This window comes from Oryzias latipes, chromosome 9 (genome assembly GCF_053564925.1).
Source record: "Oryzias latipes strain Hd-rR chromosome 9, Olatipes_Hd-rR_3.1".
NCBI lineage: Eukaryota > Metazoa > Chordata > Actinopteri > Beloniformes > Adrianichthyidae > Oryzias > Oryzias latipes.
The window spans coordinates 18,762,501-18,786,160 of NC_136245.1; the positions used below are offsets into that span (position 1 = coordinate 18,762,501).

General features: G+C 37.5%; 1 protein-coding gene across 8 annotated transcripts in view; it reads left to right on the forward strand.

The window, feature by feature from the left end:
- mctp1a (multiple C2 domains, transmembrane 1a) overlaps nucleotides 1–23,660 on the forward strand; it is a 140,344-nt gene that overhangs the window by 28,777 nt on the left and 87,907 nt on the right. For 2 of the 8 annotated variants that reach the window (XM_020706014.3, XM_078952870.1), the window contains exon 1: nucleotides 5,050–5,239. The exons of the other annotated variants lie outside the window; for them this stretch is intronic. The gene's annotated coding sequence lies outside the window, so the exon portion shown is untranslated. Of the gene's footprint in view, nucleotides 1–5,049; nucleotides 5,240–23,660 lie in introns of those variants that run through there. 8 annotated transcript variants of the gene reach the window in all.

Consider the following 23,660-nt stretch of genomic DNA (forward strand, 5'->3'; position numbering starts at 1 on the left):
AGCATCTCTTTCTTCTTGGTCTTCTGTCAGCATTCCATCCCTCTTTCTGTATCCTCTTTATCCCATTTGGACTTCTTTCTCTCTCTATTTGACTTTAAGCTTCTTGCTTCTGTCCTCGTTCCGGCGACTTTTTTCCATGAATAGATGTAGATTTTCTTTTTTAAAGAGACGACAATCTCTTTAGTCATTTTATTTTACCCCATAAGTTATTTTTGCTGCACACATTTATCTTACTGCACGTTAAATAAAAAAACAACCAAAACAAGGCAGCTTGCTAAGAAAAGTAGGTTTTCAAATGATAGAATTTTGTGCAGTGTTTACGGGTTCCCTTGTTTTTTAAAGCGCTGAGGAAGCAACAATGAGTTTCTCCAAAGGACTAACGAGAAAATTGAGTTTTTTAAGATTTTACCGCACAACGGATTTTTGAATAACCACTTAGTGTCAAAAAGTCTCAATAGTAATGCGTCAGATCTGGCAAAAGGCCTGGCATTGCGGAGAGATCTTTTGTTTGTGGAAGTAAATTAAAAATGTGAAAATAAAAGTACAACCTGTGCAAAGCATATTGTGGTAAACTCTTGTTTTAATAGCAGTAAACTGACCCTACAAGTGAAAAAGAGGCCAAACCCCTGAGACTTCACATTAACCGATTGGTGATTGGATTTTATGGAAAATCTCGCATGGCTGCTTTAGGGATTTGCGTCAAAAAATGCTTCTATTTTTGTGTCTTGTGCTCTCTTATTTTGCTGCTTCTACCCTTGTCCATCTGTTTGCCAGTCGGACAACCACCAGTGCTGAAGCCTGTACCTCTTTCCATTTACTCTACTGATAAGCCTGCAGCTTTGATAAGAGATTTTCTGTGGTTTGTTACAGCATTGCTGTCAGTTTTGCTATTTGTGGAATTTATGGATTTACTGTACAATTACTATATTGATTTATTGTTATGCCTCAAATGTCTTGTGTGTGCATTTACGCTGATGTTTTCTGAGTAAAGAGAAGACATATGGTGCACATTCTAGGGTTCGATGGTGCCAACATGCCAACACAAGACATTCAAGCAAGAATGCATTGGCCAAATAATGCATGTTTCTTTAATGTTTGTCTTTAATGCACATGTGGGTTTTACAATACTGCATGTATATAAATGAAAAAAGAAATTTAAGAGCCTATAGTGTGGGTGTAAAGAATTTATGAAAAGTGAACCAGGCTTTTACAAATGCCTTTTTTTTGCCTTAAGAATAGTGCTGTATCAAATATTATTTTTCTTTACAGACCTCCATTTATTCTCTCTGACAGCTGAAGTAGTGAAAGAACCTGCTGACTGACACAAAGCTGAACACGACAAAGACAGTAGCACACAGGAAAAGCAGAGATGTTGTGTCCTGGGGTCTGACTTGATTGTAAAGGACCAACCAAAGACACACACACACACCCACACACACACACACACACACACACACACATGGAGCCTAGACAGAGTTTTGTTGTGACTCTGCAGATCTGTCAGTGCAAGCGAACTATGTGCCAACTCCCTGCTGGTGTTCCCCCTGTCTGGGTTGGCAGTTATCCTGTTTTGCCTTCTGCATGCAAAAGCATGAGGAAATGGAGAAACAATAATTTGTATTTTCAGTACAGATAGACAGAACTGTGCTGTACCTATTAATATTGGCATTTCATTCCACCTTTAATGTAACATGTCTTTATGTGCACATTTCTTATGTCTATAATCCAATTATCGTCCTTCTGTTCTTCTTGGCACTGAATCATTTTAGATGACCTTCCAGTACAGTGATTTACTCGTCTTTATTTTATGGGTTTTTTATGCTTTGTCTCACCAGAACATTCATAATTTTCTTTTAATCCTTTGGCTAGTTTCCTTTCCATTGCTTGATTTTAAACAGGAAGAGATGACATGACCTTTGGCTCAAATGAAAAAGTGGTTTATGTCTATGGAGATGATGGACCTCATGTGTCTTTTCTTCTACAAATTGCATCGCAAGTATTGTATGCACACTAACATGCATCCCTGAGCATTTCCTTTTAATTCTCAGCAACTTTCAGTAAATATCTGCAAAGACAAATTATAAATTCTTCATTTTCTGCCTGTCATTCTTGTTATGTAGCAGTAATTGTCTGTCTATTTAAAGCAGCACCAATAGCAGACATAATAGTGACTGAATGAATGATGTTGAAATGATGTTTGATTTGGAAACACCAGTAAAGCAATAAAAGGTATTCAAAAATGCAAAACATACAAAAATAGGCAAAATATCTAAGAATTTTAACAACAAGCTTTTTTAAATGATGTTCAGCACTCACTGAGACCAGGTCCCCACTTATTGTTAACTTTTTTTAGGAACATTTACTGATCATCTTTTAAAGACCCCCTCCGATCATCCTTTGATCCCAGTGGTCTTTTAAAGGGCTTATATCATGCAAAACAAAGCTTTCAAGTGTATTATAATGTTAATTCCTCATGACCCCCCCAAAGTACATGTACGTGCACATTCATTTCTGCAGAAGTTTGGATATTGTTCGGCAGTAGTTCCGTAGAAATTCGCCTCTGAGTTGTGGGCGGGACAGTTGGGACAGAGCAACCCGATCTCCACTTCCCATCACCCATCTGTTTACGCTCCCTCCCACTAGTTTACATCTCCTCACACGCCCAACCTAACATGATCGGCGCAACAAAAATGGTGAGGAATGTTGGAGCTATCCAGTCGTACAGTTTTGAGCCAGATCCCAGCTCAGACGATGAAAACAAAGATATACAGGCATCTAGTCATCTGCAAGTGGATGCATCAGAATGGAGCTGAAAAGGGAGCTTGTAGCACATCCATTGTATTTTTCTAAGTCACAATTATGCTCTTTCAAATTGACATTTTTTCCTCTACTCCTGATTCTATTTAAATAAAGACGTACTCAGAAATGCTATTCTTAGCTTAATTTTCTAATGACCTCCATCATGAGAAAACTGCCACAAGAATGTTAAAAACACAATTTTTATCGGAATACGTCTTTAATAGGCCTTCATGTTAGAGGTGTGAGCCATCATCTTCTCTATGCACAGAAAGACACAGATAAAGAGAAATTAGACGATAGTTTGGCTTGCAGTTTCAGGTTAAACTGTTCAGTATATTGAGGTAAACAAGCAAAATTTTAAGTGTCATGGTTTAAGCTAAAAAGTGTTGCCAATTTACACATTTTCGCTCAGTGTTTTTCTCTAACCAGTCACCATCTTTGGCAGCCAAGGGAAAATACAATCCTTATTGCTGGGGCTGCCATCATCCCACTCTGCACAACACAGCCCACAAAGGATCAGCTCCTTGATTGTTGCACATCAGACACTGAACTATTTTCAATATTGCAGTTCTAAGGAGCTGGGCCACCAAAAATATTTTCACATTTGGGAGATCTCATACACCCTGCAGTGTGTATTTCTTGAATCGTGAAAGAGGAAGGATAACTGAAAAAGAACTAAAATATTCCAAATGACAATGCATGAAAAGTAACAATTTATTGTCAGGAACTGGTGGTGGAGAACTCAAAATGCAGAAGATTTGGCTTGGTGGCAGAAATTCAAACATTTTTTAAAAGAAACTTGAACGAAACCAAACCCATGGCAAAATAAAAAGGTAGGAGCACAACAGAGCAGATTACCTGAAAACTAGACGTGTATAGGCTGAGGGCAATTAACTGAGATGAAGACAGCTGTGGATCATGATTAATCTAGAACTGGTGTGAATGACAAAGGGGAACTAAGAACATGAACAAAACATAACCAAACTAAACCACAGAACCCTTACATCAGGGGTGTCAAACTCATTTTCACCGAAGGCCACATCAGCACAGTGGTTGTCTTCAAAGGGCCAGATATAACTTATACATGTAACTAAATGTAATGAAAAATAAATGTAACTACTCCTTATTGTTAAACAACTAATTATTTATTATAACGTTTTAAAGTGACAATTACTGTTGCATAGAAAACATATGTTTGCATGTTACTCTAGCATAAATCCTTTTAAATTGTGTCCACTTATTAAAACCCACATAACTCTATTAATGAAAGATCAAATTTAATAAAGAAAAATAACATAAAACTGAGCTGGAAAGAACATGTATTACACGCGTAACATTTTATAAAAAAAAGGCTGCGCACAGCCTTGCATCCAAATGATGGTTTGATGACTACAATTAGTCTGCATACACACACAAGACCTGCAAACATTGAATAATTACAACAGGAGCTACACATAAATAATATGTTATCAAGTAAAGAAACATTTTATTTTAAGAAATTAAAAACTTTTATGCTCTCGCGGGCCACATGAAATGACATGGCGGGCCACATTTGGCCCCCGGCTCTTGAGTTTGACACATGTGCCTTACATTTATTATTTAAAAAAAAAAGTAAAAACATTTAATAGACATAAATACATAGTAAAAATAAAATGTCTTTGGTGTTTTTAACATGTTCTTTTATTTTATTTTGCCTAAAAGCGGCGTAATCATAATAAAAAGACCACTGGGAGTGCTTTGACAAAAGATCAGAAGATGATTGGAGTGGGTCTTATAACAATGTTGGAGGGTGTATTTAAAGTCTGTGTGAAAGGTTATTTGAGAAAGCTTTTTTACATTATTTGGCAGGATTGTTGATTTCATTCCAACTTCTGCTTGGCCACACCCCTGTGCCACCACAATGAATCCCAGCTACCCTTGTCTGCCAGAGCTGCTTTATTATTGTGCTCCAAAAAAATGGCATAAGACAGTTTTCACGACCCTGTTTTTGCTTTGTATTGGAGTCTGTTTGTTGTTTTGAAAAAAATTTTGGACCAAATTAAATAGGAGTGACTTTGAAACAAGGCTCCCTTAGTGATTAAATGTCTGCATAGACAGAAAGACCACAGATTTCGTGGTTTTGCTCTTGTTTGTTCCACTGTTTTTGTTTGTTTGTCTGTTTGAAAGAGAGAGAGAGTGAGAGAGATAGGGAGTGAGTGGAAAAGAGAGGGAAGCCTTTCAAAAAGCCTCTGTGAGATGTGCAGCAGCCTCACAGCTGGTTGGCCTTTCCAGTGTGCTGGATCAAGGTGAGGAGCGAGACAGTTTCCTTTCTTTTTTTTTTCCTCGCTGGGAGCCTCATTTGTGCGAGTGAGCCAGCGGTAGGAGCAGGTGCACAGTGGAGCGTGCTCAGTGTCTGCATGTTAGTGCTGCCTCTCAGCTCGGGGAAGAAGCCTTACTTCAGGTATCTATACACAGCCACATTGTGCTGCTTTTACTGTTTGCATTCTATTTTTTAAACAAAAAGCTGCTGTTTTATGTCATTGTGTATGTCGATGATCTGAGCATGAATGGTAGTGACTGGTGTCTTCTTTAATTTTGGAAGCATTTTAGTGGTTGTGTGAGACAGACGAGGGGGTCCCGTGTGACAAAATCAGCCAAATGTTTCCATCCGTTCAAGCACGCTCCTGCATTTGCATTAAGATTTTCATTTGGAATTTCCATAAACTCAAGCTTAGATGGCAGTTCATGCTCAGCGTTGCTGAAATGAAAACACAATTCCAAAACTAAGAGCAGGTGCTCGTGTTTGTGGTTAAGACTGGCAGGGCGGAGGTGCAGTGGGTGTGTTGTGTCCAGTTTGTAACAATGTGGAACCTGAGCTGACTGCTTGTGTGACACGACTCTTCTCAGACTAATAGGAAAACAATAAAGGAAGGTGTGAGTAGTAAATGTAGTAAATATTAAAGAGTCTTTCATAGAGATGTATGATATTTGTACTTGTCTTGAGCGACTAGCAATGACAGATTGGTTATGTGCCTCTCCTGTGATTTAGTCTTGCTTAGAGTCTTGGTGCTGGTTCTGAACGTGTTCTGAATGCTAGAGAAAAGCAGAACTGGTTTAGACAGGGGGTGGGGAAAAAAGAGACTAAAAAGGAGGGGATGAACAGAAATGAAGCCAGACGATTGAAACAAAGCATGAGGGCAAACATAATAGCTATGTTAAGATAAAATAAAGGGTATCTCCTGGAAAGCGAGTTGTCAAACATATTCTTCCAATATTCATTTTTGTGAGGTGCAGCTTTTTTTTTGGTAAGAAAAAAAGGGTTCAAGGTATGAAAAGCGTCATTCTTCAACACAAGTGTTTGTTTGTGTCTTTATATATATTATTGGAAGACACATGACAACTTGTGTGTGACTTTATCAATAGTTCAATCCACTGTTGGGCAGTGCACATATAACTTACATAAAGTAGATCTCCAGGAGAGGACATCAAGAGCAGAATATGTATCAAATATCAAGTTTGTTTTTTGATTTTACTTGTATGCACTTTTAAATCTTTTAAGCTACATTAGTGGTTTTGATATGAAAGTGATGACATTTCTACTTAAAGCTCAGTTAGAGATTTTATTGGATTGTAATCACTGATCTTGGGTAGATCAGCTTAACATTGAAAAGTGGATTAGTGCTTTTCCAGCCCTGAGATGAATTAAGTGTTGAATTGAAGGACGACATTTTCCATTTACCTTTTTTTTTAATTTTTAAAGAAAGAATAAGATAAAACATACATATTGCTAAAAAAAATAGCTTTCGTAGAGGATTTGTACAATTTTCCCTTTCTGTGTTAATCCTGAAAAAGCTCTGAAATGAGTTATTGTTCCTCTAATCAGTAGGAGAACACTAAGTTGACTTGTAAATTACCTCCTCATGTGGATGTACTGCAGTTGGTGTGTCTGGTTTAGGAATACATGTGTTGATGTATGGACAGCTCTTTTCGAAAATATGGCAAAAAGTGTGACGAGCTTCCATTGTCAACTATTTGGTGCTTTTAGTTTTTTTGGAATACACATTCATTTGCTCCTTAGGCAGTTAAGTGTTTCTTAGTGCTTAAATAATGTCACTGTGTAGTATGCATTCAGCTGAATTATAGATGCTGTCATGTTCCTCTCCACTGTGATGCACCTTATTCAGGATGGATCCCACCTCTCGCCCAGTGAGAGCTGGGATGGGCTGCAGCTGAACCTCAGTGAGCCACAACAGGAACAAGTGGGTTTGGAATATGACCAAACAAATGAACGTTTCCCCTCTATGCAAATAGAGCTGAAAGGATGGACATATGCTTTTGTTTTTGTGAAGTGCAGTATCTATTTGGGAAGTGTAGTGCAGGTTGGTACTATTTCAGAAAAATTCACGCAAGCTATTCTTAACCTCTTCTGGCTCACTTTACATGTCACTCATAGCCTTCATGAATCTCTGTCAGTCTGTGGTTTTCACAGTCTTTGCACATTCATTGTCTCCATAAGTAGGGATAAATATGCCTCCATTTCAATAATCTAAGACATTTTTAGCTAACAAGATTGTGGGAAATAGTGTTGACTTTGCAATGATTGGTGTGATGATATCAACTACTTATATGAGGAAAATCTAGATGTTTAGAGTCTTAATGGCAAGGGTTATTTAATATTCATACATCCCTGTGTATGAATGCTTTCTGAAGCTGTCCTTGAATTGTTGTTAGATAGACCTGCACAATAAATCCTTTATTTTTTAAATTTATTGTTATCATGATATCAAGCTGTGTGTATATCGCAAAAGTCGGCGAAGATAACAATAAATGGTAACGTGCTAAAACATCTTATGGCAGCTTGAAGTATTTAACAAATCAAATAAATCCATTTATGCATTTGACCAATCGGATGAACCCCTTTTATGTTAGATGCTCGCCTCCTACGTAGACGAGGGTCCTTTGGAGTGTAATTTAAGTTATGTCGATTTTTATTTAAATTAAAGTGTTGCAGTGAAATAGGAATTATGTATTTAATTGTTTTGCTGTTTGTTCATGTATCGCAAGTTATATTGTCATCCCAATATTTTTTACTAATATCGCGGTCGCAATTTTCTTCATATCGTGCTGCCCTACAGTTAGACTTGTTTCATGCCTGCAAACACTTGTTTTTTTCAAAGAAAAGAGAAATTCTCCTACTGCAGACCTGTCATAATTTTAATGATGAATGGGAACTAGCATTTTTTGAGCAGTTAATTCAATTCAATTTATTTATATAGCCCAATATTGCAACAGTTGTCTCAATGGACTTCATATCATAACTGAATGAGATGAAACCACTCATAAAATACAATAAGGATCGCTCAATACATGCTAATAAAATCCCCAAAAAGAAACATTTTAAGGCCAAAAATTTAAAGACAGTCCTTTTTTTTTGGTCTGTGTTTTAGAGTAGAAAATCTTTGGTTATCCAGATTTTATTCTTTAAAGGAAAATTCTAACCCAAGTAAAATTCCAAGGGCTTTTAAATCTGAGTTGGGTATCGACAGCTTAGAAAAAAAAAATTGATCAAATTATTTTATCTCACGCTGCTACCCAAAGGAAACATTTATATAGTTTGTTTCTTTCCAGCTATTCCTGTGATTGCGATCAGCCAGTTTTATAACATTTTGCCAAAGTTACCTTATTCTTTCCCTGACTATATGAGTACTCAGTTCCATATCAAAGAATACAGATATTAAACACAATTTTCTGCAAACTCTGCCTGTTTACAATATCTACCTCACGGTTAAGATTTGCACAGAGTTTTGAAATATTCTGATACAGACGCATGCTGTGTTCATGCACCAATGGACTGCTGCTAAGCAGCATCTGCAAAAAAAAAGGTTGCTCATACTTTATCTGCATTTCTGCGGCACGACTCAGATGGTGAGGGGAGGTTGGGAGACTTAGAATGGCTGAACCTCCTTAAACCTCTTGCCAGTATGTTGTTTTTAAAGTGAAATAGTGGTACACCCTCTTTACCAGATCCAACCATTATTTTTTTGCAAAAAAATGACAAACATCCATCAAATTACATGTTATAGTTAAAATATAAAGCTTATGTACATTAATTGATATAATTTTCTCTTTATTTGTGATTACAAAAGCAACCTGTAATGTACTTGAAATTCCTATAGTTTCTATTTAAACTTGCAGGATGAGAAAATAATTAATGTCCTTAATAGAAAATGAGGCCAGGAAGTGTCTTATCAAGCAGCAGACCTGGTAATAAAGCTGTTTTTTATGATCATATCCATTCAAATGTAGACCAACTCACAAAATTAAATTAGGCATAAAAGATTAAACTATGGGGATTTCACACCAACAGGACTTTTTATTTGTTATTGCTCTTATTTCATGTTAATTTAAATAAAATACATTTTTAAAAGGTTGGCTCAGTTTAAGCTTAGTCCAAGTTTAGTTATTTGTACACATTTTTTTCAATAACTAGGATGAGTATCCCCCTTCCAATAATAATAATAATAATAATATATATATATTTGTTCTGCAAAATGTCATATCAAAGGCAAATCCATCCATGAAATAAATTCATCTTTAATTATCTAAAGTTTTGTTGTTTATACTGAAAAATGTGGTAGAATATGTTCTACCAAACTAATTCAATCATTCATTTAAACATTATTTCCAAAATAAAATCACTATAATGAAAAAAGATTGGACAGTAAAACAGTTTTAGTTGTAGTTTTAATATTGAGCAAAAATACAAGACACAATTTCCACTAATAGATAAATGGATGTATTTTCACATGTATGTAAGCTACTGTGAATGAAGCAATGGTCAGTGGTTTTGATTTATTAGGGTAATTAAATGACCCTGAAACCTAATAAACAATGTCAGATGTAACATTTATAACTTTGCGCTTAGAAATTTGGGAAAAAAATAATGACGCATGAAAAATCTCTTATAAATATAAACTAATTATTATCATTTTATATAAGCAGACTGCATGTATGAATCAATATTGCATTGTAGGTTTTGGAATGCAGCAAGAGTTCAAAAAGCACACCAGCACTCTTTCTGAGCCGCTCCACTGTGAAGCTGCAGAGGCAGCAATCGCAGCCCTGGATCTGGTTGTTACTTAAAGTGTAGTGTTGTGTTCAGAGCTGGTTGAAGCTGTGAGCCGTATCAGCATGATTTTAGACGGGCACTGTCTCGTTTCTGGATGACAGGCTTACTTGGCAGCACGGTAACCAGCTCAGCTCAGTGTCTTGCCACACCCAATTTGGCCATGACAGAAAAAAGTGAGGAAAAGCCCTTTAACGTACAACTGTTATGTCTATCGATTACCTGTTTTCTCCCTTCTATATTTGATGAGAAGCTGAACCCTGTTATATCCTAATTGGCCTCTTGGTTGTGCTGGTTTTTCTGTGTTCTTTGGCTTTTCAAGAGTTCCTTCTGCAGTTCAGCAATTGTAGTCTTGGTGTAAGCAGTTTTCTTCATCTTGCTGTCTTGGATTCATTCTGCCGTTACTCACCCTCATCCTGTGATGCTCTCCTCCCCTTCTCTGATTTCAGCTCCTCTACTTCTGCCTCTCTCTGTCTGTGGAAAATCGTTCCTCTTCATTATTTATGGAGATTGGCTTTGTTGTGTAGCTGTCAGGTGCAGCAGACGACAGTTGCTTCCCAAGCATTAATTCTTGCTCAATGCGATGCACAGAAGCTCTCTGAGGTTTCCCCCGTCTAAGGATTGTGCTGACGCTTGTATTTGACATGCCCTTTGTTGTATGTGAACATGATTCCCCTCCATCATACATCATGTTACCTCTCAGAAATGCATCATCAGGGTAGTAACGCACGTAGCAACTGGCTGGTGAAATAATGTAAAAACATTAAAAAATAGCTACAAGCATATGTATGGTATGGGCACAATAAAAGAATAACTGATAAATACTAGCATTTAGAAAAAAATAGGTAGACAATAAACATTTTTTAACTGCAAACATGGGTAGTCATATATAAATAAATGTTATTGTCCGTATTATCACTATATATTGACGAAGATGAACATGATTGTTGATGATTGTGAATTGCAACTATGATTATTATATTGTCCTGAGAGCAAAATTATAACTTTTTTATTTTAAAAGGCTAAGCTTCTGTCTGCTCCTTTTCAAACATGTTGTGTTTTTATTAATTCATCTTCTTAACCGTTTATTCCCTTTCGGGGTCACGGGGTTGCCGGAGCCTATCCCGGCCACTTGGGCGTAGGCAAGGGATACCCTGGACAGGTCGCCAGTCTGTCGCAGGGTAGAATATCCTCAATCACACATCCATTCACTCTCACACTCTCTGTTGTGTTTTTATTGTTGTTAATTACTACTGCTATTTGAGTACCTGTAATATAGATTGTATTCTGATTATTAACATGTTTGAAGCTAATTTAATTTAAGAAAAATGTCTGCTTGTACTAGCACGTATTAAATATGTCCCATCTTCTTTGTGGGAGAGGTTCTGCAGGAGAACCTGGATCTTGCCATATGCGGTCTCAGTATTGATCAGCGTAAAGGCTTTTACACAGAACTCTACTGAAGCACAGCTTGACACAGCTGGCAGGAAAAAATAGAACAATGAGTTACGTTATTGAGTATAGAGGTCGGGGCTCTCAGAGTAAAAGAAAGAGGGTCGAAGAAGTGATATTAACTTTCTGAGGTTTCCTGCCTGTGAATCACAGTATAACCTTACCTTGGTGTAGGTATAAATATCTCCCTAAAATGTTGGTTTTACTCCACATGGGCCATTTTTAAAATTCACTTTGGTTCCACCACAAGCGGTTTGATAATGCATAGATAAGAATGAAGGTTACAGAGGATCAGGGATTCAATTTTGCAGGGTATATACCAAATAGAAATAATGGGAAATTTTATAAAGTAAGATTAATACTTATTTTTTGGGGATGTTTGTGCAATATAATAAACTAAAATGTCCTTAATCCACAAAATGTCATTGTGCTCTGAGAGGAGAAATGGTTGAGAGTGTTATATTGTGTGTACACAACCTGTATTTTTTAATTTATTTGGATCATTTGTATATAATCAATAATATAATCAGGGTTGAACCCTCTACTTGTTCGGAGTTATGCTTCAGATTAAGATATAAAAAAACTAATATTCTAACAGAAATGGCTCTGTAAGTGTGGTGTAAGTGTTGTTATGCCATTGTTTACTGAAAAAAGAATGACCAAAATCTAAGGACAGCACTCAAAAGCTGCAAGGAGATATGAAACTTCACATTGCATTCACTTGTGGCGTATAGGTGAGTCTGTTCCTGTTATGGCTGTACACCTGGGGCACATTCATTTTGCTTGCAAATTGCTGTTCCTGTGGGCTCTGACTGAATGACTAAACAAGGAAGTGAAACTTTCATGTTTTGAAACTCATAAGTAATGACGGTCAAAATCTAGCTGCTTCTGACTGGCAGAGTAAAAAAGTGATAACAATTACAACCAAGTTTGTGAAGAAAGTACACTATTACATTTGAGGAAGTAAAAATCATATTGGTTCGAAAAAATAAAAAATTCTCTGCTTGCATTCCTAACTGGAGAAATGATTTGGAAAGAATTTGGCACCACTATTTCGAAGAAAACCACATTAAAAAAAAAAAAGGTTTTGTCTGCAATAACTATAAATAAATTGGAGATTACTGCATTACTTCATTGGATAGAGTATCTCCATTACAGTGTACAAGCTTATTTCTTTATTAGAGAAAACAAATGAATAAAAAAGTATTTTAGTGGTTTAGACTGATCAATAAATGTGATGAGAGCTCATAATTTTTGTTAATATTAAATTCTAATTTTGTATTTGATTTAATTTATATTTGGACAATTTACAAGACAGGGGAAGTAAATAAGGAAAACTATATAGAGAAATAAAAGGGATTTTCTCATTTCATTGCTTTTTCGTTAAATAGCATTCTTGCTTTTTAGTTGCTCATGCATTTGAGCTGCTCACTAGCTGTAAATCAGTAAGTAGGTCATTGAAATGCAATGAGTTCCTCATACAAATCTGACCTCACACCCATCTCTGACCACCAGGGGCGCTGTTTTACTTTTAGTACATTCAGCTAACTGAACAATTTCATACCTCCAGTACAGCATAGTAAATTTGTTATGAGTATTTTCTTTGTTGATGATGATCTGTAGAAACCCAGATAAAACCTACAACAATAAAAATGTATTGTTATTAAATCCTGCAAATCCAGCTTAAATCCCTTTTATAGAATCCACATTTTTATTAATATAAAATACTAAATGAAAACTTGTTAATGCACAGAAAATTGATACAAAATTGTACTTTGTAAAGAGTTATTAGATACTTTGATTAGAAAAAAACATTTCCTAATTGGTTTAATAAAAAAAAATGGCAATGAACAAAATTGTATGATCCAGAGTAGAACATCTCTGTACATCTGTGTGTTGTCATGCCAAGATATCTTGATTAATATCGAAATTCATAAGGACAATACTTGAAAGTTGCAGAGAGATATGAAACCTCCAAAGATCACATGTCATACAATTGTGGTGGAAGTGAGTCTGTTGTGGCTGTACACCTGAGGCTCATTCATTTCGTTTGCAAATTGCTGTGCCTGTGGGGTCTGGCTGAATGGCTGAATGACTAAATGAGGAAGCGACACATTTATGTTTGGAAATTGATGAGTAATGACCGTCTGAACTTTGTTGGCTCCAAACAAATGACAGAATTCAAAACTGCTGGTACACATTCTTCTTCAGCACAAGAGTATGGTTCATGGTTTATCATGGTTAAGTAAACGACAGGATAGGCATCATTACAGTTGTCTCTCGCTGTGTGTATATTGTACCATAGACAAAAACATCTACCGGTAGAAATGGTACAAAAGAAATATAGACGTTAAATTAAGGCAAGTGTGTTGCCAAAAATGAAAAACTCTGTACATATTAGAATTCCACAAAAAACTTTCATTAGACAAACTAGAAAACATTTTAAGGTTGTTTACATGCAATTGAAGTTGATCGAAACTTAAGTAATTTCTACTAGTGTAGACATTTTTTTGTATGTTTTATTATGCTTTACTTCAAGAGGCTAATACTTAGCTGAAAGAAGTGTGTTTCAAACATGGCTAGCAAAAGGCAGATTAACATAAAAGAAACAGATCATTGTGTCGCAAAGGAAGACAGGTGTCATGAATTGATACCATTACTTTTTGGTAACTTCAGTTATTTATGTGTATGACAAAACATTACACTGAATGCTAATATAAGTAGAGTGTAAGTTTTAGGTAGATGGCAGTGAGAAACACGTGTTTTGCAAGTCATTTGAGACGTTATCTGATCTAACAATGCAGTACATCCACAAACCCCACAGAAATGTCATAACACTAAATGAATCTTTCAATCATCTGTTCACTTTCAGGATTGCAGTTTGATGCTGTACAACCCAGAGGACTTAGATGTGCATTCCTTTTTTTGATGTTGAACTGCAAAGACCCAGATGTCATTTATATATTTGCAGGTTTATGGATGTTAAATGCAGTAAATTGTAGAACTAAACTGAAATATTTAGAGTTTATTGAAAAATGTTTGTTACTTAAAAATGTAATAAAGAACAACACATTGATGCCAAAAATATTTGTAAAATATTGACTAATTAATAAGGTTATATATAGCTTGCTTAAAACAATTTTTATTGATTTGATGAAGGTATGACCCCAATGAGTCTGGAATAAGCAATTGGATCTGAAAAGCAGTGAATTATAGCGATAGGCCTACTTTGTGTTTTAGCTACCGGTTTGCTTGTTTTCTGTTTTAAGAGCGGTGTGTGAATATGTGAAGAACGTTCTTGCTTGCATTGCTGTGTGATGCAATGTGATGTAAAACTTTATTTACTACCAAACGTACACAGAATGTTTAAGAACAAGAAATAATTCTTAATCATGCAGACAACAACGAGAACATTGGTTCAAAATCTGGCTTAGCTCAGCTGGTCAACGGTGAAGGTCAATCACCAGTCGATCATTTATTTTTCTCTATTTGTGCATGAATGTGTATGTGAATGGGAGTGCAAAGAGCTTTTGGTTTTACAGAAGCTAGAAAATGTAAGTATACAACATCTATCATTTACTGTTGTGTGTGCATCAGAATACTGTCAGATACTCTATTTGCACTGATATCTGCAGGATTATGCAAGATTACCTTTAGGTTGGTAAACACATCCACAAGAAACACCCTTCAGATGATGGATGCTTTATCCATCTCCCACCAAGTGCAGGCTTCATGTTAGTGATGTATAAGGAGTTATTGGCTCCTGTCATGGATGAATGCTTGCTGATGAAAACGAGAGGATAATCCTCTGAAAGTCAATCCCCTGAACAACAGATGCAGCAAAGCAGCAAAACTGTAAGTAGGAGGGTGGTTTTAGTGGGAAAACAGAAAATTGGTATGAATTTGTAAAAATTTAGCAAACTAAACATTTAGGAACAAAATATAAAACGTTTTCTTTACAGTATAAATTGTAGGTTTCAATGCTAAATGTCAGATTCAGAATTCTCTTCAGAACGTTACAATTTTACTATGTTAAATCATATTGGTTTTTTTGTTTTTTTTCAACTTTTCAATATTTTATTTGGTTGTAAAATGTCTTATATATAATTAGTTATATAAACAGATCACAGGTAAAACTTTCATTAAAAAACGACTGATTCTTCTACTAAAAACCATCTGAATGCAGTTTTCTCTTAAGAAAGGAAGAAATATTTTAAAATAAAGTGATTCATGTATTTGATTTACTGAATAAAGAGTAATTTATGATTCTTTTAAACCCTAAAGTGAACTTGAAGAAGCATTAATTATAGTCTAATGACTTATACCTGCTAATTATGACAAGACAGTGATCATTCTCTTAAATGAGCAGAGATGGCTTATTGCTTTCAAATTTTTTAAACTGTGTTACAGCAGCTGTAACTGGTAGGAGGAGTGTTGCCAAAAAAAAACATGTTATCTGCCATCAACAGTGTCCAAAAAACATATGCATGAATATTTTTGCACCATATGAATGTACTGTCTAGATTATTCTCTAATCGCGAAAACAGGCATTGTCTAGAATATGATGCTTGTGTAAAGCTAGTATCTCTACTGCATGGCTATGGAGGGTTCTGAGCAATAATATGACATTTGTCATGCATCTTTATGTTTTGAGTCAGTCTGTAAGTAACTGTTCATTGTCTCAGCCATCATGTAACAGCTCTGAAAGTCTCATTTTATATGTTCCTTCAGCAGAATAATAACTATAATCATACTGTAGAGTGTTAAACTGTGCACTTTATGGACTACTGGGCCAATTTCAAGACAGCAACACTGCAAAGACACCTCATGATGGTGTCGAGTGGCTGTTAACATCCAACTCAGCGCTATGCTGTGGACTGCTGTGTTACATAATACCTGCTGCACATTCTCAATAGGACAGACGCTCAGTAACGGCACAGAAGTAATGGAGTATTTGGTCAAGATGAGTGAATGTATTGCATGACATTTGGGTTACAAAAAGATCTCTTTGTTTCATTCTTGAACTGCATAGGTTTTTGCAGAAGTAAAATCAATCTCAGACATTAGGGCGGAAATTTTTCCTTAAGCCATTTTGCAAAAAATGGAGATGGAAGACAGTAGGAGTGAGATGATGTTTTCTTTTTATTTATTTGGGAAAACCAGCAGAGTGTCAAAGAAAAGAAGCTACAGACAAGGTTCACATCTGTTATTTTGGAAGTCTCTAAGAATCTTGGAGTTTTTTTTGTTTTTTAATAAACAGGTGCCAAAAGGATTTTTTTTAAGCATTGGGATTTTTTTGTTTGCTTCTTGTGTACACATCCCTCTTCATGCAGATTATTTCATCTTTAAATCATCTGGGATTACTTTATTGATGACAGGCTCCCAAAGCTGAAAGAACTTTTCCTTCTGTAGCATCTTTGATTATATGTATTAGACGTATCAGGCTGGTCTCACACAAAAACAGTAGTAAGGTTTTAAGAGTGGTACCAGTGGAAACAACCTCAGTCTCCTTTACTCCCACGTATGTTCCTATAATTAGCCTGAGTACAGAAAAGATACATTTCTAGCAATTCAATAAGCCTCACTGGCAGACCTCAAGAGCCTCCTGCCCAGAATGTGTCTTTGTGTTTCTGTGTGTGGATCCAAAAAGCAATGTGTTGAAGAGACCAATGATCCACGATATTTTCTAGCTGCAGTAGACACTCTTTCTTTCTGATTGGTGCTCTGATTTTATGGATTCCCAAAATTAACTTTGGCCTTCAGGAAAAGACAACATTTCATTTGTCAGATGGTCTTTTGTACATTTTAAGAGGTTTTGTTTTGCTCTTACTCCATGCAAAAAGCACATTTGCACCTTTGTCCAACTTTAGTTCTTTTGATCTATTGTAACAGCGTTCCCAGTGGTCTTTTAATTAGGATTATGTTGTTGATTTTTTTTGCCGAAAATCTAAAAAAACCTCTGGCTTTTTTTAGGACATCAGCAGGAGTTGTGCATTGGAGTAAGCCCACCCCATTTCCCATTAGCCCTTTGTTTATACTCTCTCCTGCTAGCTTACATCTCCTCACAACTCGAACCTAGCATAACGGGTTCAACAAAATGTCGAGCAATATCGGAACTATCCAGCTGTACAGTTTTGAGCCAGATGCCAGGTTGAACGAGGAAAACAAAGATGTAATAGATGTAGTTGTCTACAAGTGAATATATCAGAATGGAGCGGAGCAGGGAGATTGTGGCTTGCGTTTGTAAGTCCTAGGTTATTACTAAAAGGACTTTTTAAATGCCATTTGAGTGTCTGCTCCTGGTTGACAATGATTTTATATCATTGTTGGTTGATTTTATATCATTGTTAACTCAGCAGCCATTTTGAGGCTTAATTTTCTTTATTTATGTCCTCCAACGTAAGCAAAATAGCCCAAGAAAATGTAAAAAAAAACTTAAAAAACATGACTTTCATTCGAGTGGGTCTTTAAACAGTTTCAGGAGATGTGACTGTGCAGACGCTGTAGCCTACAGCCAGTGAAATGCAATCAGATTTTGATTTTAAACTTTTTCGTTATGCAGATGTGAGACAGCAACTATTATTTATCACACTGCAAACAAGTTGAATATATGGGACCATGCAGTGCTAGAGTTTTAATATTTGGTTTAAATCAAAAATAGAACAATTGAAGCAAAAACCAGAACAAAAAAAAAAAACAAAAAACAAAACAATTGAATCCTACACACTCAAAACAAATGCGCACCAAAAATGTATCTAAAGGGTTTGGTGCATTTTTTTATGTTACGCTTATTAAGTAAAAAAAATCTTGAAATCATTTAAATTGAATTTTATAAACTGCCCTTCTGTTTTTACTTAAATGTGATCAAAATGAGTTATATTTAACAGCCAGATTTGAATATAGCGCTCATCTTAATGCGTGGATGTAGATTTGAAACATTTCAGTAGTTTTGCAGACGATAACTCCAGAAACCCCTGGGTTGGTCTTTCAAGACCAGAAAGCAGATAATGCAGGCAAAATGAAGAAATTTGTCACTGAATCTATCAGGTTCTCCCTTGAAATTAAAATGATGTAATTGAGCTGATGTAAAACGCCTACATAGTTTTGTCTTGAAATGACTTCATGCTGTGCTGCACGGTTGCGTAGCGGTTAACACTCTTGTCTAACAGTGATGAGGCTTTGGTTCAAATCCCAGTTGGGATTTGTGGATGTTCTTCCCATGCATGTGTGGGTTTTCTCTGGGCACTCTGTCTTCATCCCACAGAATGAATGAAGACATGCTTAATGGGTTGATTGGTGTCTATACATTGTCCCTCAAGTGTGGGTTTCTGCCCAGGGTGCCCAACAGTAGCTGGGTAGTCTTCAGCATCCCTGTAACCCCAAACAGGAATAAACTGATAACTTTGTGCTGCAGAATAGTGTGTTTGTATTGATAATGTTTATGTTCAGATGCAAATTCTTATTAATATTCAAATAATGTAACTGAAAAAAGCTCATAATTCACAATTTTATACTTTTTTGAATTAGAGTGAAAAAGGGACACATCGGTGAAAGTTCTCATTTATCCAGATGATGGGTTGAGGTGAAGTCATGGAATCTGGATTTAAAATCTTTTTTCTTTCGTCTCTCTGTCAGTCACACCAGGTTTAGGTTGCTAATCATTCACAGCTGTCTTCATTTCACTTACTTGTCCTCAGTGTATTTAAGTGTCTGGTTTTCAGTTCTTCATTGTCAGGTCATTTGCTTGGTCACCTTTTTTTTCCTTTTTCTTTCCCATCTGGGGTTTTTTAATGTTTGCGTTTATTTATTAAATGTTAACGTTTTTGCCACTAAGCCCGGTCTCCTGTATTTTGGGTCCAACCCCACCAGTTCTTGATATATACAACAATCTTAATTAATCTGAAATATAATATAAGTAATTCTTCTTTCCCTTTTGGCTTATCCCATCAGGGGTCGCCACAGCAAAACAACCTCTCTTTTGAGGATGAGTCGCATGGTTAACTTGGCAATGTTTTACGCCGGATGCCCCTCCTGACACAACCCTCTCAATTTATCCGGGCTTGGGACCGGCACAGAAGCAGAGAAGGGAATAGGGAGCAGCCCGGATTTGGACCCTGGTTTCACAGACGGAAGGCGCTGCAAACCAGCACGAGCTAAACCGGCTCCCTGAAATATAATATAAAGAATGATAGATGAATACGTTTTTCTTTATATATATATATATATATATATATATATATATATTTTTTAGCATGACGCATCATCACTACCATTAAAAGACCTGCTGTTGTAATGTCTCTGTTAATGAAAATGGGGGAACAGGTTATTGTTCTGCAGAAATGGATTAGCAGAGCCTGGAAATTACCTGTCATCACTGTGAGGAACGAGAGTCTGGCTCGTGCAGAGCCCTGGGCTAACCACATCCTCCTGTAAAAAGACTCTGCTATTTTGGGTTGATACCCCAAAAGGGAGTGTCGGAGCAATTCGTGCATCAGTTTTTTTGCATTTGAAACAAACTACTGTGTTTTCTGCTATTTTGCTTGGTATTTGGTGTAATCTAGATAGGGTTTGAACAAATGCAAGTTTTTGATGACACAGGTAATTATATTTGTTATCTTGTATTTAATTATTAGGTTTTGTCACAATTTGTCATTTTACATGTGTGTTTTATGTTTTGAAGATGGACCTCTACAATGTGGCTGAGAGAAAAAAAAAGATGTTTCCAAGCTAAATGTGTGAAAAGCTATTTTTTGCTCGGAGGGTCCACTGGTAGGTTGTGAATCTGTCCTCTTCCTATAGAGAAAGCCTTTTGACCAAATTGCTTCCTGCAATCAGTGAGTTGGACTTAGGAAGGAGTAGGGGGTTGAGTCCTGGATACCATCTGCTCAAGCAACCTTTTGAGAAAAAACATCTTTGTTTTAGGATAAATCACTTTTTTTGTTTCCTTGTTATCAGAAATGTGTAAATTGTGGCTTTTCGTTTAACAAATTATGAGAAGTCTTTTTTAAACTTAAATGTAATCAAGGTGCAAAATGGTTAAATAGAAGTGAGGCTTTTAGATAGTTTGCGTGCATTTACAGCATTTCTTAAAAGACTGGAGCTCAGAGCAACTTGTCCGCTTAATCCTTTTGCATCCATCTGTTTTTTCTTCAGCATTAAGACACTAAAGATTGAGTTTATTGATGATCTGAAAGAAAGAGAAGCTCATTCACTTCAGTGGAGTTTTGGAAAGGAAGCAGAAACCCACTAAATATTTCCAATGTAATGCTTAAAGGAAAAGCTTCACCTCATTACACCAACATTTATTTGATGGAAAAGCTACATCACATTTATTGATATTTCAGTGGAATTATTTCAAATTAAGTTTATTCACATTTACAGTCTGTCTTCTGTGAAAGATGGTCTCCTTGCTGTTCACTGGGGGATTAAATAGGTAAATATCAGATTCTGGGGTTGTTGATCAGTGACACACACGAGTCACAATATCCTTACGTAGAATTTAGTCCATACAGGGTACAATATGTACCATGTTAAGTACATGCACTAAGAAAAAAAAAACAGATGGAAACTACTGGTTTGCGTTGAGTTATTGTTTTAATCTCCCACACAGAGCAGATGGACGCAGCAAACCGGCATCATTTTGTTACCTCACCTCTTCTCTTTAACTCAATTTCCGTCATTTTGAGTTTGTGTTTAGGATCTGTCTTTGGTGCGTGTGTCTGTCTTGGCAGAATCATCAATATTCAGCGGTTAGAGTTAGAGTCAAATGGGCCCAAGGGACAGAAAAGAAATGGATTATTTCCTCTGAGCTTATCCCAAAGGACAGACCAGTGTCAGGGAGAAAAATGTCTGGTGCACGAACTTGTACTGTACCTGTCTTTCTATTGGTGTGGTTCAGCATGAAGAATGTATTCTTGTACTTGAAATATAGAAAGACTTTTTCTTTGTTGTTTACATCAATCAAAGAGTTTTTTGGTCAGGTGATCTGAACTGTAGTAAATCAATATCACATACTGTCCTGATCATGTTAGTATGAGCCCAGTATCTCTAGAGATCTCTAAATGCTCTTGTAATCCTGTTATTTTACATTTGGAGTCACATAGTGAGCTTTGCGGGTCTTTTGTGTACTGCTCAGAGATGGACATCATGTCCATACCTCTGCATAATTCTGGAGTTTTGTCTGTTGCATACACGCACACGTGAAGTTTAATAATGTGGACTTAGCTCAGTGCTTCCCAATCATTTTGTGCCAGGCCCCCCCTAGGAAAAAGAAAATGTTTTGCGCCCCCCCTAACTCCCCACCCCCCAAACCTCCCCCCTACCCACCCCAACAATATATTAGGTTAGTATTTATAAAGATTATGTAAGTATAATCTTTTAACATTAACAAAAGAAAAAAACATATATAAATCCACTTTCAACAGATATTACCTTTATTTAGCCACAGAAGCCCTGTTCTAGTCTAAAACAGAAAAGAAGCTTAAAGTGCCTGAAAGAAAAGATCTGTCATTCCTTATTTAAACTAGAAACATTTTGACCAACTGAACCATTTGATGCTGAGAAAAACAATTCAATTTGTAAATAATATTAAATGTAAATTGATCTGAAACATTAACACAGCAGCACCAATACACCAATATTTAACATTTTTAGTCTGAAGAAATAGGTAAAAACATTGTGCTGATTTTTGTTCTAAATGATCGATTGTTTATTTATGATCTGAAGCTGTTTTCCTGCATTACCTGCTGTCTTTATGTCAAATACTGACACCAACTAAACCACAAGCAGACAAAGATACATTTATGGAAAATAAAGTTGTCTTAAAAATGTCTACAATAGTTAATAAAGAATGACATTATTAGCATGAGCTGAGGAATTTATTTTTATTTTTTATTTTTTTTAAACTTGTTCTGTCCAACAGCTGAGCAAACAGATTAGAGCTGAAGGCTTTTTGTGTTGGACAGGTTTTACTATCACAAAAAGAGGTTATATAGCTTCAAGAAACTAGAGTGTAGATTTGTATAAACCCCTTTTTGTCGTATTATTTTTTATTTATTTGTTACATTTAGTGTGTGTGGGGAGGGAGAGGGGAAGAATGTGAGGGGAGGGTGGAAGAGAGTAAAAGGAAGAAAGGTGAAAAGGTGGGGGATACAAGCACTGATTTGAATAAGTTATTATTTTAAGCTGTAACAATTATACCAGATCTGCTGGAAAGACGAATGTTACATCAAAGGTGAAAATCTGACACTAAGATGAGCGAAAAAAATCTGTCCATCAATACACTGTGGGTAAGGAGGAGGGATGAAGCAGACAGGGAGCAGTGTGGCAGTGTGCACGTGCACGTGGGGGTAGAACCGTGTGTTCATAAGGGGAGCCAGATCCTACCCAGCCAGACCAGCCAGACCAGGAGAGGGGAGGAGAGCCCCCCAGGCCAGAAGCCCCCCCAGCATCCGGACCCAGGCAGCCCGGGAAGGGAGGAGGAGGGGACCGCCCACCCCACCAGCCAGGCACAGAGAGGGCCCCCCTACAGGGCCCCCCCCAATGCCCAGAGGCACAAGCGAACCCAGTGTCCGGCCCCCAGGCCACAAGACAGGAGCGCTTAGCCGTACCAGGCGGCAGCCATGGGGGCCACCGGGCGGCGGACACCGGGACAAAGGCCAGGGACGAAGCCAGGGCCCCCGGAACCCATGAGCTGGCCACCCCCCGACCGGCGCCCCGTCTCTGCAAGCCAGCCCAGGCACGCGACCTAAGCAACCCAGGGATCGCCACGCACCCACAGCCACCCCCCATAACCCTACAACCCTACACACTACAACCCCCCCCCCCGCCATAATATCTGAGTCCCCCTCCCCAACCCTCTCAGTGCCCTCCCCTCTCTGTGATGGGGAGGGAAAGCCCCAGAGGGTCCCAGCGAGCCAGCCCCCAGGTCCGTCCTACCCATGCACTCACGCACACATACTCACAATCATCTGGTTACCCCCCCCACCCCCGCCGCCACGCAGTAACCACCCCCCCAGCCGGCCGACCCCCAGCGCCGTGTGCCCGACCATTCCCGCAGCCGACAGGATACCCATAAGCCCGGCCGCCCTGAGAGGACCAGGCGGGTGAAGACTGGCCGCCACCCCCCCCGAGCTCACCCATGTATGGAGGTGTGGGAGTGCTGTGTGTGTGCTGCAGGTAAAATAGGAGGTCCCCAGTGTGGGGGGCTCCACCGCTGCCAAGCCGCAAAGCCCCCCAGTCCGGGGTCCCTCTGTGAGTGGTGTGTATTTGCTGTGTGTGTGCTACTAGCGTGCAGTGTGTCTGT